The sequence below is a fragment of the Cervus elaphus genome, chromosome 5 (assembly GCF_910594005.1).
Source record: "Cervus elaphus chromosome 5, mCerEla1.1, whole genome shotgun sequence".
NCBI lineage: Eukaryota > Metazoa > Chordata > Mammalia > Artiodactyla > Cervidae > Cervus > Cervus elaphus.
The window spans coordinates 73,714,207-73,730,851 of record NC_057819.1 but is presented as its reverse complement, the minus strand read 5'-3'; the positions used below and the strand labels follow the sequence as shown (position 1 = coordinate 73,730,851).

At 37.7% G+C, this 16,645-nt stretch overlaps 2 pseudogenes; both read right to left on the bottom strand.

Moving 5' to 3' along the window:
* Positions 1-5,838: 5,838 nt before the first annotated feature.
* LOC122694238 lies at positions 5,839-6,771 on the bottom strand (annotated as a pseudogene).
* An 8,003-nt stretch (positions 6,772-14,774) lies between these two features.
* Positions 14,775-15,713, bottom strand: LOC122693349 (annotated as a pseudogene).
* Positions 15,714-16,645: the final 932 nt, after the last annotated feature.

Below are 16,645 nucleotides of genomic sequence, written 5' to 3'. Positions count from 1 at the left end.
GACATGGGTTTGGGTAGACTCCAGGACACCAACTCTGGGAGTTGGTGATGGACAGGGAGGCCTGGTGTGCTGTGATTCATGGGGTCGCAAACAGTCAGACATGACTGAGTGACTGAACTGAACCGAACTGATCCCCGAGGCCCATATCCCTTAATTTTCCAGAACCAATCATTGGTCTCTATGGGATCTCAACAAGATGTCAAGAGAAAAACATCATCTTGGGACACAAACAGATAATGACTTTCATAAGATATAAAGAGAGGGGGGAGGAAACTCTCCTAAGTGTGTACAGTTCAGTTCACTCATTCGTGTCCGGTTCTTTGTGACCCTGACTCTTTGCAAAGCCAGAAGCACACCAGGCCTCCCTGTCCATCACCAACTCCCAGAGCTTGCTCAAACTCATGTCCATAGAGTTGGTGATGCCATCCAGCCATCTCATCCCCTGTCGTCCCCTTCTCCTCCTGCCCCCAATCCCTGCCTGCATCAGGGTCTTGTCCAATGAGTCAGTTCTTCACATCAGGTGCCCAATGTATTGGATCTTCAGCATCAGTCCTTCCAATGAATATTCAGGACTATATATAAAGGAATATTTCCTTTAGGATTGACTGGTTTGATCCCCTTCCAGTCCAAGGGACTCTCTAGAGTCTTCTCCAACACTGCAGTTGAAAAGCATCAATTCTTTAACACTCAGTCTTCTCTAAAGTCCAACTCTCACATCCATACAGGGCTACTGGAAACCCATTGCTTTCAGTAGACAGACCTTTGCCAGCAAAGTAATGTCTCTGCTTTGTAATATGCTGTCTAGTTTGGTCACCACTTTTCTTCCAAGAATCATGCGTTTTGTTGTTCCTGTTGTTGTTTGTTTTTTGTTTTATTTTTTTATTTTATATTTTTAAAAATTAATTAATTTATTATTTTACTTTACAATATTGTATTGGTTTTGTGATACATTGACTTGAATCCTCCATGGGTGTACATGTGTTCCCCATCCTGAACCCCCCTCCCGCCTCCCTCCCCATCCCATCTCTCTGGGTCATCCCAGTGCACCAGCCCTGACCACCCTGTCTCTTGCATTGAACCTGGACTGGCGATTCATTTCACATATGATAATTTACATGTTTCAATGTCATTCTCCCATATTATCCCACCCTCACCTTCTCCCACAGAGTCCAAAAGACTATTCAATACATCTGTGTCTCTTTTGCTGTCTCGCATACAGGGTATCATTACCATTTTCTAAATTCCATAAATATGTGTTAGTATATTGTATTGATGTTTTTCTTTCTGGCTTACTTCACTCTGTATAATAGGCTCCAGTTTCATCCGCCTCATTAGAACAGATTCAAATGTATTCTTTTTAATGGCTGAGCAATATTCCATTGTGTATATGTACCACAGCTTTACTAATCATTCATCTGTTGATGGACATCTAGGCTGCTTCCATGTCCTGGCTATTATAAACAGTGTCATGATGAACATTGTGGTACACGTGTCTCTTTCAATTCTGGTTTCCTCAGTGTGTATGCCCAGCAGTGGTATTGCTGGGTCATATAACAGTTCTATTTCCAGTTTTTTTAAGGAATCTCCACACTGTTCTCCATAGTGGCTGTACTAGTTTGCATTCCCACAAACAGTGTAAGAGGGTTTCCTTTTCTCCACACCCTCTCCAGCATTTATTGCTTGTAGACTTTTGGATGGCAGCCATTCTGACTGGTGTGAAGTGGTAGTTCATTGTGGCTTTAAATTACACATCTCTGATAATGAGTAATGTTGAGGATTTTTTCATGTGTTTGTTAGCCATCTGTATGTCTTCTTTGGAGAAATGTCTGTTTAGTTCTTTGGCCCACTTTTTGATTAGGTCTTTTATTTTTCTGGAATTTAGCTTTAGGTGTTTATTGTATATTTTATAGATAAATGGAATAAAATACAAAGCCCAGGGATAAATCCACGTACCTATGGACACCTTGTCTTTGACAAAGGAGGCAAGAATATACAATGGAGAAAAGACAATCTCTTTAACAGGTGGTGCTAGGAAAACTGGTCAACCACTTGTAAAAGAATGAAACTAGAACACTTTCTAATACCATACACAAAAATAAACTTAAAATAGATTAAAGATCTAAATGTAAGACCAGAAACTATTAAACTCCTAGAGGAGAACATAGGCAAAACACTCTCCAACATAAACCATAGCAGGATCCCCTATGAGTCACCTCCCAGAATATTGGATGGGGAACACATGTAAATCCATGACTGATTCATGTCAATGTATGGCAAAAAACCACTACAATATTGTAAAGTAATTAGCCTCCAACTTACAAAAATAAATGGAAAAAAATAAGGAAAAAAAAAGCAAAAATAAACAAATGGGACCTAATTAAGATTAAAAGCTTCTTCACAACAAAGGAAACTATAAGCAAGGTGAAAAGACAACCTTCAGAATGGGAGAAAATAATAGCAAATGAAGCAAAGGACAATGAATTAATCTCAAAAATATACAATTTTTTAAAAAATTTGATGGTTGCAGTCACCATTAGCAGTGATTAGCATTAGCACTCCAGAGCCCAAGAAAATAAAGTCCACCACTTTTTCCATCATTTTTCCATCTATTTGCATGAAGTGATGGGACTGGATGCCATGATCTTAGTTTTCTGAATGTTGAGTTTAAGCCAAATTTTTCACTCTCTTCTTTCACCTTCATCAAAAGCCTCTTTAGTTCCTCTTCACTTTCTGCCATGCCATGGTGTCATCTGCATATGTGAGATTATTGATATTTCTCCCAGCAATCTTGATTCCAGCTTATATTTCATCCAGCTTGGCATTTTGAATGATGTACTCTGGGTATAAGTTAAATTCGCAGGGTGACAATATACAGCCTTGACGCACTCCTTTCCCTATTTGGAACCAGTGCATCACTCCATGTCTGGTTTTAACTCTTGTTTCTTGACCTGCATACAGATTTTTCAGGAGAGCATGTAAGATGGTCTAGTATTCCCATCTCTTCAATGATTTTCCACAGTTTGTTTTGATCCACACAATCAAAGGTTTTAGTGTAGTCAATGAAGCAGAAATAGATGCTTTTCTGGAATTATTACTTTTTCTGTGATCCAGCAGATGTTGAAAGTCTGATCTATGGTTCCTCTGCCTTTTCTAAATCCAGCTTCAACATGTGGATGTGTAGAGACCATTTAATGGATCTACCTGAGGGACATCTCCCAGGTCTGCTCCTTCTCTGCCTGTATAATATTTTCCTAAAGCAAGAGTTTATGATTGATACTATGTGGTTTGTGCCCCCGGATATACCAATCATTTATGAATTTCATGACTATAAATAGTTAGAAGTAAACTGGTTTCCATATTCTCAACAACCTTCATGTATTTCCCTAAAATTGATTCACCTGATAATTTCCTGAGATTGTGGAATGTTTCTGCCTCTCCATTTCACTCAGTACATTCACTATTCCTTATGTTTCATTTTCCAAAAGCAAAAGTTCCTGTTATCCATTCACAGGTTACCTTGGGAATTACCATGATTAGAAAAGTAATAGAAAACTTCCAAAACCTAAAATATAAGAACACTGTGAAACAGTGTATTCTATGAAGCCTGAAATTTATTTTTATTAAGACATTTCAAATCAGTGGTATGACTTCTTATTTCCTTTTAGCTCATATGTCTTTCTTTTCTCAGAAAATAAGAGATTTGCAATAGACACATATTTTAGCCAATACAGTGATGTTTCAAAATCATATATAGTAGATTGATGATGATATCTAATTAGCACTTATTTTTTTGTTGTTTTGAAAAATTGAATGAAAGGTCTGTGTATCATTACTATTCCAGCACAATTTCTGACAGAATTTCTAATCCCATTTACTTTTAATAGTCCCAAATATTCTCAGTATTTTCATCTAAAAAAGTGGGGATTTAGGAATTTATTTATGCATATTTAGTAGAGATGGAGAAGGAAATGAAGCCCACTCCATTATTCTCACCTGGAAAATCCCAAGGACAGAGCAGTGACAGTCCATGTGGTCGAAAAGAATTAGACATGACTGAGTAACACACACATTGAGTAGAGAAGGAGAAGGGTATGTAAATCATTCAAGCGAGCATGACTTATTGCTGCTAAAGAGATATCTTATTTCTAATTTACATTATTAAACAGACCTTACTAATACTAATGTACAGGCTTCCCAGGTGGCTGGGTAGTGAAGAATCTGCCTGCCAATGCAGGAGACATAACTTTGACTCTTGGGTCTGGAAGATGTCCTAGAAAAGGTAATGACTACCCACTCCAGTATCCTTGCCTTGGTAATCCAAAGGACAGAGGATCCTGGTGGGCTACAGTTCATGGGGTTGTAAAGGGTTGGACATGACTTAGCCACTAAACTACAACAACCACAGCAAACTAATGATACCTAGTTTGCATTTTATTTTGAATATGACTACACAGGCAATTAGTTTTCAACTCTTTGGGCGATTGGAAGCCCTTTTTTTTTTTTTAAGATGCAAGATTATTTGAGAAGGATACAGACATTAAGTTTGGTAAAAGAAAAAAAAATAATTGATAATGCTTTTGATGACTTCATAGGTAGAATAATAGAATGAAATGTCAATTGGGCAGGCACTTGTCATGCTTCGTTTTTGCATGAAAGATGTTCTGAGAGCTCATTCTGCAGTTTTAAGCCTCTGGTGGAGTCTACCATAGTTGCTCATGCTGCCATACTGAAGCTCTTTTGAAAACACATTCAGAATATAATCCGTGTCTTATCAACATTGTGCCAAGTAACCTGTATACACAATACAACACAAATACACCAAAACAGATAAAAACATATGCATAACTTATGCACTATTCACTCAATTAAAAACAGTGTTTTATCATTAATATATTACTACCTTCTGATGTCCTTGTTTGCTATGCTTTAGTCTCCTGGATAAAACTCCTAAATTGAAATACATTTCCTAAAATTCTGTCTCTTAAGTTATCCAAGCCAGGTCAACACAATACCTATTTTATGAAGGACTTGGACTTTTTTTTCCTCTCAAACCCATTGTGATACTATTTTCCAGCTTGCACAGTTATCATTTTCTTAACTACCCTACTCTGAACACCAGATTTTCAGCCTTTGAAGGATGAATACCACATCTTTTTTTAACTTCTATTTGTATCTTTGTAAGAGAAATTCATGTGCTAATTGAAAGCCTGGTTATTATTCTAGGTGTAAAAAAGGAAGATGAAATTCAATTAAGATTACACAAGCCATGCCACATATCTATGTTGTATTTTAATCTATTTAATAAATTTATCTTGTCTGAATTTTTTAGATGAAAACTTAGAAAATGGTAAGATTGCTAATTTTTTTTTTTCCTGGTAAGTAAGAGAGAATTAAGTTTAGTCTCTTTGAGCCAAAATGCATGTTCTTTCTATATTAAATAATTCTCTTTTTTTAACTTTTTTTGTTTTAATTGGGGTATACCCTATTAACAAACAGTGGTCTGATAGTTTCAGGTGAACGGCAAAGGGACTCAGCCATATGTATACATATATTCATTCTCCCACAAACTATCATCCCATCCAGGCTGCCACATAACATTGAGCAGAGTTCCATGTGCTATACAGCAGATCCTTGTTGGCTATCCATTTAAATACAACAGAGTTTACACATTCATCCCAAACTCCCAAACTAACCCTTTCCCCCAAACTTCTTTCCTCTCCTGGCAACCATAAATTTTATAGCATTAACCCTTCATTAATTTAAACTTATCTTTAAAGCCCAACCTTTGTAGCTACACTTTGTTTACATATCAAGAACAAACTATAATTATTATAATGCTCAATAAGAAATCAATTTAGAGCCCCACAACCTTGGAGATTGTGTCCTTGACATCCTTATTTCTCAGACTGTAGATCGGGGATTCAACATGGGGATGACCACCGTGTAAAACGCAGACACCACTCTGACTGTGTGCCTGGAGGTTGTGGAGCTGGGCACACAGGAGAGGAAGAGGATGATGCCTGGAAGATGCTGATGGCGCTCAGGTGGGAGGCGCAGGTGGAGAAGGCTTTGCGGTGACCACAGGGTGAACACATCTTGAGGATGGTGACAACAATAGACAAATAAGACAGGAGAATGATGAAGAGTGTGCTGACCACATTAAAAGTGGCAAAAATGAAAAGCAGCAACTGGTTGAGATAAGTATCAGAGCAAGAGAGGGAAAGCAGGGAGGATAACTCACAGAATAAGTGATTGATTATGCTGAAACCTTGAAATGATAATTTGGTAACAGAACATGTGAATGTCAAGGAGCAAGCTACACCCCTCCCCAAGCATAAGATCCAACTACTAACATCACACAGAGTCTTGGGGACATGGCCACCATGTAGAGCAGAGTGTTGCAGATGCCCACGAAGCAGTCATAGGCCATCACAACTAATAAAAAGGACTCAGTCACCACAAAGGTACAAAAGAAAAGTATTGCATTATACAACCTAAAAATGAAATGGTTTTGTCTTTTACAATGAGGTTCACCATGGTCTTGGGAGCAATTATGGAGGAATAACAGAAATCCACAAAGGAGAGGTGGCTGAGGAAAAAGTACATGGGAGTGTGCAGTTTGGGGTTAATTTTGATGATTAGAATCATCCCAAGATTCCCTACCACAGTGACACTGCAGATGGTGAAGAATGTCACTTGAAATTCTGGGTAATCGGAGAAGCCCAGGAGAGTGAACACGGCCCCACTTTTATTTCTCTCTGATAGAATCATGACTTCTGTTTGTCAGAATCTGAATCAGCCCTGGAAACAAACATATTAGAGAAAATGAGGATGTAAGACCCTCAGTTAATGACTCCTTTCCAAACCTGGAAGATGAAGCAAAGTGTCTCTTTTAGAACCTCTCTCTGTGTTTCTCATGCACAATTGCTAAATGTCTAGAATTTTCAAAAGATAACTGTTTAAATTTTCTTTAAATAGCACAGTACCATTATTGAACTTTTTAGCTCTGAATTATAATTTCAGTATTTAGAGATAATATGAAATCAAAATTCTTGGAAGTTATTTTCAGTGAAATCCTTCTATAACACTTTTAGGTCCTCTTGAACATTATAAAATTTTAAAAGATTAACCTAGCCTAGTACCATACCTGATTATTTCAGTCCTAAAACTAGTAGCAAAAGTGAGAAAATTCTAAATAAATTACATTTTGCATCACATATTCACAACATGACACTAAGAATGACCCCTCTAACAGTTTTTACCTGTGCCTTTATTGTTAATTCCACATGATACTTTAACATTTACTTTTGTTTCTGACTCAGTAAGTCTATTGTCAAAATAAACCTTAGTTTAATTTTTTTTCAGAGTGTTCTTCTCAACACAGGGAGCCCTAATTACCAATCCCACCTCATTGCTTGTGGAATAATAGCATTGAACAAATAATAAGGATAATACAGTCTAGGTCTTTATCAAAGACATGACAAAACAGAAGACAGAGATCCTTGACTTTCCCTGTAACATGCAAATAAGGATCAATCTACACATCTGTGACTGGAATCTTGATCCAGACTCCCACAAATTTTCCATTTGTCTACAAGAGAATCTATGTTCAACGTCTTAGTACTAAGATACTTCACTTATTCATAATCATGTCCCAACTTGTGACAAACTAGTGATCTTAAATCTATGGGAAATTGCCCAATCAAAGTGTACACATCAGAGAGCTATACGAGAAGGCAGCATCAGACGAGATGAGAAAGGAACTTAGGAAAAAATTAACTAACACTACTAATGCCTCTAACATAGAAATGTCCATAAATAAAGACATTTATTCTGTCCCTATATTACCTGTAAAAGAGAAAGATCAAACATTTAAGGTAGTACTGCAGTGTGATATTTCATGAGAAAATGTTAATAGAAAAGAATTGTATTTCTCTAATCGGTGACCAATGACTTCTCAGGGGGATAGTGGCAAAGAATCCACCTGCCAATGTAGGAGATGCAAGAGATGCAGGTTCAGTCCCTGGGTTGGAAGATCCTCTGGTGGAGGAAATGGCAACTGACTCCAGTATTCTTGACTGAAAAATTACGTGGGCAGAGTCAGGTTGGCTATATAGTACATGGAGTTGCAAAGAATAGGACACAACTGAGAGACTCAGCACACATGCATGCAGAATTGGAGACCTACACCTCTTAGACCCTGCCATACCAGGAATTTTCTCTATTATTTCTGATAAGGTTGTCTCTAGTCCCACAACTCAAGAAATAGATTTTACATGGCTCAGCAGTGATGTCAGATCATAGGCAAAACTGAGGCACTCAAGATATATATATCTTCCTATACTCATAAATTTGAGTATATATTTTAAAAAGACAACCTCAAAAGACAATCTATCACAAAGCTAGACATTCTAACTATAGCTGATTTGTCTAGGTCACTTGAAAATTAATATTAAACTGTTTTATTTCACACAGTGGATTTTGTGATGCAAATGTTATTTTTAAATTGCTGGTGATAATACACCTTCCACAGATTCTCAGAGCTCTTCTAACCCTCTATTCCAGGCACTTGTTTGTGTTCAGTCACTCCATTGCTTCAGATTCTTTTATGAACCCATGGACTGTATGTAGCTCGCCATACTCCTTTGCCCATGGAATATTTTCCGGGCAAGAATACTGAAGTGGGTTACCATTTTCTACTCCAGGGGACGTCCCTAACCCAGGGATCAAACCCGGGTCTCTTGCATCTCTTGCACTGGCAGCAGATTCTTTACCACTGCCCCACCAGGGAAGCCCTGTTGTTTCAGAGGCTTAGCTGAGCCAGTTCTCAGCCAAAGCTCTGGAGGCTGAGTCATTTCCTCTTCCTTTACTGTTCAGATTGGTGACTTTCACAATGACTCAGTATTACTCAAGGACTCTCTATGTCTAAATGATAAATTTTCCCTCACACTTTTTTTTCTGATACCCTACTCTGAAAATAATATTAATTTTTTTTAGAATCTTATTTTTTAATTTACTTTTGCTTGGAAGGGATATATACAGATATATCCCTGCCCTCTTGAGCCTCCCCCCTCCCTCCCATGCCTCCTCCTAGGTCATCACAGAGCATAAGGCTGAGCTCCTGAGTTACACAGCAGCTTTCCATGAGCTGCTGAGGTATTATACATACCTGCTGATGAGTGAAAGTAGGATCTCTCTTGGTTGGGAGTGACAGATATAGCCTTATATCTAGAGTCACAACCTATGGGGCATAAACCCTAGAGACTGTTGCCTCATTCTCTTAAAGCCTTGACATAATTAAAATTAATCACAATTCTCTGATGTAATTCTTTCTTGTGTTCTATAAAACCTGGAGCAGTGTTAGGGGCATTTCACATGAATATTTGTAGGTTAAAATCACTTCTCTCAGACCCTTCCTCACACTGATACTTTTTTCACAGTTATAAAAATTATGCAATTATAAATTAAATAATTATTAAATATTAATTGAATGACTACAATATGCCAGGCATAATCTTGTTCTTCCATACTTTTACTCTAACATATGGGAGAAGTATGAAGGTCCAGCATTTAGATCATCATGATTCACTGAGAGTTAAAGCAGTGATATTTACAAAGTTAAATATTAAGTTTGGACAATGAACTGATCCCTTTAAAATAACTGTTCTATTTGATTGCACTACCACATCCATTCCATTAATTACTTCTGTTTGTTGAATTATTGAAATAGCACATATTCAGTGCAGAAACCAAGGACTACAGAATTTAAATAAGGAAAATGAACACAGTAGAAATAATTTTTATTAACTCAACTCCATTTCAAATCTCACAGTCAAGTTTAGTAAATATGACCAACATTACCTGAAGTAAAAGATAAAGGTGAGCATCTTCAGTGGTGCAGTGTGGGCATCATTTACCCCTTGATATGATGTGATGAGAAACTTCACCTCTGTGATATTCTTTTCACAAAATCTATTATCTCATCTTACTATGAGAAAATTATTAGGCAAACCAATACCTGAAAGCATTCTACAGGATACCTCACCCATACTCCTTAAAATCATTGAGGCTGGAAAAAAAGGAAAGAGTCAAAATCTGTCACAGGTCAGACATTAGGGAGACATGATGACAACACAATGTGGTACCTGGATTGTGTCCAAGAAAATAAAGAGAGAATTAAAGGGAAAAAGCTGATGGAATCCAAGTACAATTTAGATTTTAGTAATCATATTGTGCTGATATTTATTTTTATTTTATTGTGGTAAGAACATTTCACATAAGACCTACCAAATTAAGATATTTTAGTGTACAATACAGTATAGTTGACTACTAATATGATTTTTGTACAGTATATCTCTAGAACTCATTTAACTTGCTTAATTGATATTTTATGTCCATTGATTTGTAACTTCCTGTTTTCACCTCCTGCCTCTGACATCTATCACTCCACTTTTTGACTCCATGAACATATAAGTGAATTCATACAGTATTTGTCTTTCTGTGACTTATTTCACTAAGCATACTGTCATCCATGTGGTAATTTACTGCATAATTTCTTTCTTTTTTTATGCCATTTTATGTACATGCCACCTTTTCTTGGCCCACTTTTTGGTCCATAGACATTTAGGTTATTTCTAATCTCTGTTATTGTGAATAGCTATGCAATGAACACGGGAATGTTAATATCTCTTTGAAATCATCATTTTAATTCTTTTGAAATAAATAAATATTTGAATTAAATAATTAAATATTCAGAAGCAGGATTACTGGATTATCAGAGCATATATTTAATTTTTATATTATGAAAAGCCACCATACTATTTTCACGAGTATATTTAAATCAGAAGGGAATTTTTCCATGTCAATTCTCACTGTTATAAAATTCTTTATCAGTGATCTTTCTGAGTTTTTCAGTCATGGCACTATTGATATTTTGAACTGGATTGTTCTTTTTATGAGGAGCTATCCTTTACAGCTTCTCTGGCCTTTGTCCACTAGATGATAGTAACTTCACCCCTTGTCCCTGCATTGTGACAACCAAAAATGCCTCCAGATATTGTCTATCATCCTCTTTGGAGGTGAAGGGGAGTGAATAAACCACTGACTATCTTTTACTCAATTCTGGTAGATTTACATGTTCTTCTAGTTAACTTATATGCAATTAAATATCTATTTCCTTAACTCCTTAAAATCTTACTTAGAGGCAACCTTGTTGATTCTATTTCTCCAGAAATTACCTTTTAATTCCTTTAAATTCAATTTTGGTTAAATACCTACCTGCCTATTCTCCCTTGCACAATTCTACTCCAAATTGGCAGAAGGGGAGAGCCATGCACCAAAGAGTGTCAGGGCCCCTGTGTCCTCACACTCCCAGGAAACACTTGTTCAGGACACTGCTATGAAGGAGTTCAGTAAGTCAGGCCCTTCTACCTATCTTTCATGGAAGTATGCACTTCCTGTTCCTGATATGTAATGTTTTCCGTGACTCAAAGTTCCCCAAAGTGATTTGTCTCATGAAGAAATAACTGAAGCTAAGGTATCTATTAAATACTCTACATGAGACTGTGGAAAGGCAGCCCCCCTCTGCCCTCTAGAGGACTTGTTGATTTACCGGGAAGGCTGAGACCCTTATGTCTCCTCCACTCCCTGTGGCGCAAGGCCCTAGAGAGAATCCCTTGCATTCTTCTTCAGAGGCTCAGAACAAGCAATTAAAGCTAATTATTGTTTCCTGATTCACTTTATATTTCTTGAAAACATGAGGAAAAATCAATAGCAGATTTAGAAACATTGTATATGAAAGTAAGTCAAAAGTTTAATTGTCACCTTCTCACCAAACCCCATTATCACTCCCAGAGACTGTAAATGATACAGTCTCTATGTTTTTATTTGTGTCTGTCTCTGGGGCCCATACTCCTTAAGCTTCTAAAACCAATCATTGATTTCTGTAGGCCCTCAGCAGAATATTAAGAAAGCAACATCATCTTGGGACTCAAATAATTAATGAGTTTTATGAGGTAAAAGAGGGGTAAAACTATCCCAAGTGGGTACATGTTATTATCAATATAATCAAACATGATTCACTCCAAAGGTCATGATGAACTGTAGACCACCATAGGCTGCATTCAAACATTGCTCTGTTCACCAGGACCTACACTGTCATTATGAAATATAATAGGACTTTTAAACTTTGTCTGTTATATACAAAATCTTCATCCTTGAGGGTTTAGTGTCTGAAGTCACACCAGAGTTTTGCCAAAAATTAGAGAAGGGTAAGAATATTGAGCCTCCTTTCCTGAAAAAAATAATAGCTGATCACACGTACTTTGCACGTTCTGAATACAGCTATTAACACATTTGATTTTTATTAAAATAAGTTAGGTAAGTAATGTACCTTTACTAATAAGGTGACTGAGGCAAAGACAGGTGTCACTTGCACAAAATCCATGATAAGATGAGCCTACATGCTGCATTTGGGTATCTGCCATCCACGTGATTCTGTGTGGAAGAGCAGAGCTACTACACAGTTCTGAATGGCATCCCTCCTGCTTAATGCCAAGACCATTTAATGGGTTTGCCTGAAGGATCTCTCCCAGGTCTGCTCCTTCTCTAACTATATGAATAATGTCCCTAAACCAACAGTGTTCAAAGGAAAGGCTGTGGTTTGTGTCTTTGGATATACAAAATGTTTCAAAAATTCCTTGAATATAATTAGTTACAATAATTGGTTTCCAAATACTTGACAATTTATATGGCCTTCCCTAAATTGATCCATCTGATAAGTTCCTGAGTTTGAGGAGTGTTTCTGTATCTTCTTTCTATCTGGCACTGTCACTATTCCTTTTCTGTCATTTTTTCAAAAGCAAAGATTCCTCTTTTCCATTCACATAATACCCTGTGAACTGCCTCAATTAGGAAAGCAAAATCAATTTTCCAAAACCTAAAACACAAGAACACCGTGGAATATTACTTTCCAAGAAGCCTAAACTGTGCTTCAAACCTATGGTTTGACCTCTTATTTCTCTCTGACACAAACACACACATGTGTGTGTGTGTGTTCATGGAAAATTATGACATTAGATGTGTTTTACCCAATACAGTGATGTTATGAAATTGAATATTAATAGATTGTCATTAGTTTGAAATTCTTAATACACCATAAACTTGTTTTCACAAAATGTATCATCTGAAGAAGGCTGTGTATTGTCACCCTGCTTATTTAACTTATATGCAGAGTGCATCATGAGAAACGCTGGGCTGGAGGAAGCACAAGCTGGAATCAAGATTGCTGGGAGAGATATCAATAACATCAGATATGCAGATGACACCACCCTTATGGCAGAAAGTGAAGAAGAACTAAAATGCCTCTTGATGAAAGTGAAAGAGGAGAATGGAAAAGTTGGCTTAAAGCTCAACTTTCAGAAAACTAAGATCGTTCCATCTGTTCCCATCACTTCATGACAAATAGATGGGGAAACAGTAGAAACAGTGGCTGACTTTATTTTCTGGGCTCCAAAATCACTGCATATGGTGATTGCAGCCATGACATTAAAAGATGCTTACCCCTTGGAAGGAAAGTTATGACCAACCTAGACAGCATATTAAAAAGCAGAGACATTACTTTGTCAACAAAGGTCCATCTAGTCAAAGCCGTGGCCTTTCCAGTGGTCATGTATGGATGTGAGAGTTGGACTGTAAAGAAAGCTGAGTGCTGAAGAATTGACACTTTTGAACTGTGGTGTTGGAGAAGATTCTTGAGAGTCCCTTGGACTGCAAGGAGATCCAACCAGTCCATCCTAAAGGAGATCAGTCCTGGGTGTTCATTGGAAGGACTGATGCTGAATCTGAAACTCCAATACTTTGGCCACCTGATGCGAAGAGTTGACTCATTGGAAAAGACCCTGATGCTGGGAAAGATTGAGGGCAGGAGGAGAAGGGGACGGCAGAGGATGAGATGGTTGGAAGACATCACCGACTCGATGGACACAGGTTTGGGTAGACTCTGGGAGTTGGTGATAGACAGGAGGCCTGGCATGCCTCCCTGGGGTCGCAAAGAGTCGGACATGGGGTCACAAAGAGTCGGACATAACTGAGTGACTGAACTGAACTGAACTGAAGAAAGGAGTCTCATGACAAAAACACAAAACCAAAATCTATAAAGAGCATCATTGTCAGTGGCCCTTTATATGTCCAGGAAACACATTCACAGGAAAACTGCTCTGCATGGCAGGTGTTTTACATAAATTATTTAAATATAAAAATTTATTGAAATTTATTTCATAGTCATTAGTCATAAATTGAGTAACATAAATATGCAGTTTTGTTTGATGAGCTGTATTTAAACCACATGAAACAAAATTTTAGAAGAATATCAGAAAGGTGGAATGACATCAACAATATGTTAAATTTTCTAACTTTCAGATTTCATTGTTTTAGTCAAATTTATTCTATGTGGAAGAATAGCAGTCATTTTTAATTGTTATATAATAAGCAGTACTTAATACTAAGTACATAATGAGGATACATAATTACTCATTCATTTATTCACTCATGTTTAAACATATTTATTATAGGCTTGCCCAGAGATAAGTACTATTTTAGGTACTGCAGGAAGAAAGAAAGAATGTTCCCTTGTCAAAAATTTATATTTAATGGGAACAGTTTAATAGACTAATGTCTTAGTCATCTATAAAAATTTCATGTAAATATATGCTACACATCTTGGAAGGCTCTTTACCCATTGTTAATGGGAATTGAAGACTTCTTTGGACATTGGTTCAGTGAAATGAGGCTTTTGTGTCTATTAATTTTCGGAAGGCATCATTCACATCTTTATTCCTCAGGCTGTAGATCAGAGGGTTCAGCATGGGGTTGACCACTGTATAGAACACAGAGGCCACCTTGACAGTTTGTCACGAGTTCTTGGAATTGGGCACACAGTAGAGAGAAAGGATGGTCCCATGGAAGATGGTAATGGCAGTCAGGTGAGACGCACAGGTGGAGAAAGCTTTGCGACATCCACTAGCAGAACGGATGTTTAGCACAGTGACAAAAATAAACACATAGGAAGTGAGGATGATCAGAAGTGTACTCACCTTGTTGAAGGTGGTGAAGCCAAAGAGCAGCAGGTTGGGGGTGGGTGTATTGGAGCTTGAGACAGCAATGAGAGCAGTGTATTCACAGAAAAAGTGGTCGATCACCTTATGTCCAGAAAAGTTTAGTTGGAGGGCATAGCAAAGGAGTACCAATGGGCCAAACATGCCCCAGAGATATGACCCAGCCACCAGCAGGGCACACAGCCTCTGTGACATGACCACTGTGTAAAGCAGAGGGTTACAGGTGGCCACAAAGCGATCATAGGCCATCACTGCCAGCAAGAAGGACTCAGTCACCACAGCAATGCAGGACAGGAAGAACTGCAGCATGCAGCTACTATAGAAGATGCTCTTATTGGCCATGACCAAGTTCTCAAGCAGCTTGGGAGTAACAATGGAAGAGTAACAAAAATCAACAAAAGGAAGATGACTAAGGAAAAAATACATGGGGGTGTGAAACTTAGGGTTAATTTTGATGATTACCATCATGGCCAGATTTCCTACCACGGTGATAATGTACATGATCAGAAACATGAGGAAGAGAGGAATCTGAAGCTCTGGATAATCTGTGAAACCCAAGAGGGCAAACATTGTCTCCAGACTCAGATTTTTTGTAGTCATCACTATGATGCCTTTGAAAAGAAAGGATGGGTAAAGGGAGTTTTTCTTGACAAAGATGAGATTTACAGAAATAAGTGAAAATCATACTATGACTTTCTATGATGGACTAAATAAAATGAAAGGAGTTATTAGTTCTAACTTTTTCCATTTACAATATTCCTTATATAGATAACTACTGTGGATGGATCTACCAATCCAAGTGAGTCTCTGAACTGTTTTTGCATATACATTGCAGCTGGTATTTTTCTAGAAATACTTAACACATTGAAGTGAGTACATTCACTCATCAGCTAGTAGCATAGTATGCACATAACTGATAGAAAATATTTGCACAGAATGCATAAGCAAATGAAAGTGTCTAAGAAAAATGTGAGATGTTTGCCTCAAATAACAACATATATTGTTACTATATTTTGCTTGCATACACAAATCAATTAAAGCCTTGAAGAGAATATGTTTGTCTTCTAAGTATCAAGGAAAATGATAGAGTCATCTAATAAGATGTCATTTCAGTCAGTTCAGTTCAGTCGCTCAGTCGTGTCTGACTCTTTGCGACCCCATGAATCGCAGCACGCCAGGCCTTCCTGTCCATCACCAACTCCCGGAGTTTACTAAAACTCATGCCCATCAAGTTAATGATGCCATCCAGCCATCTCATTCTCTGCCATCCCCTTCTCCTCCTGCCCCCAACCCCTCCCAACATCAGGGTCTTTTCCAGTGAGTCAACTCTTCACATCAGGTGGCCAAAGTATTGGAGTTTCAGCTTCAGCATCAGTCCTTCCAATGAACACCCAGGACTTATCTCCTTCAGAATGGATTTGTTGGATCTCTTTGCAGTCCAAGGGACTCTCAAGAGTCTTCTCCAACAACACAGTTCAAAAGCATCAATTTTTCAGTGCTCAGCTTTCTTCACAGTCCAACTCTCACATCCA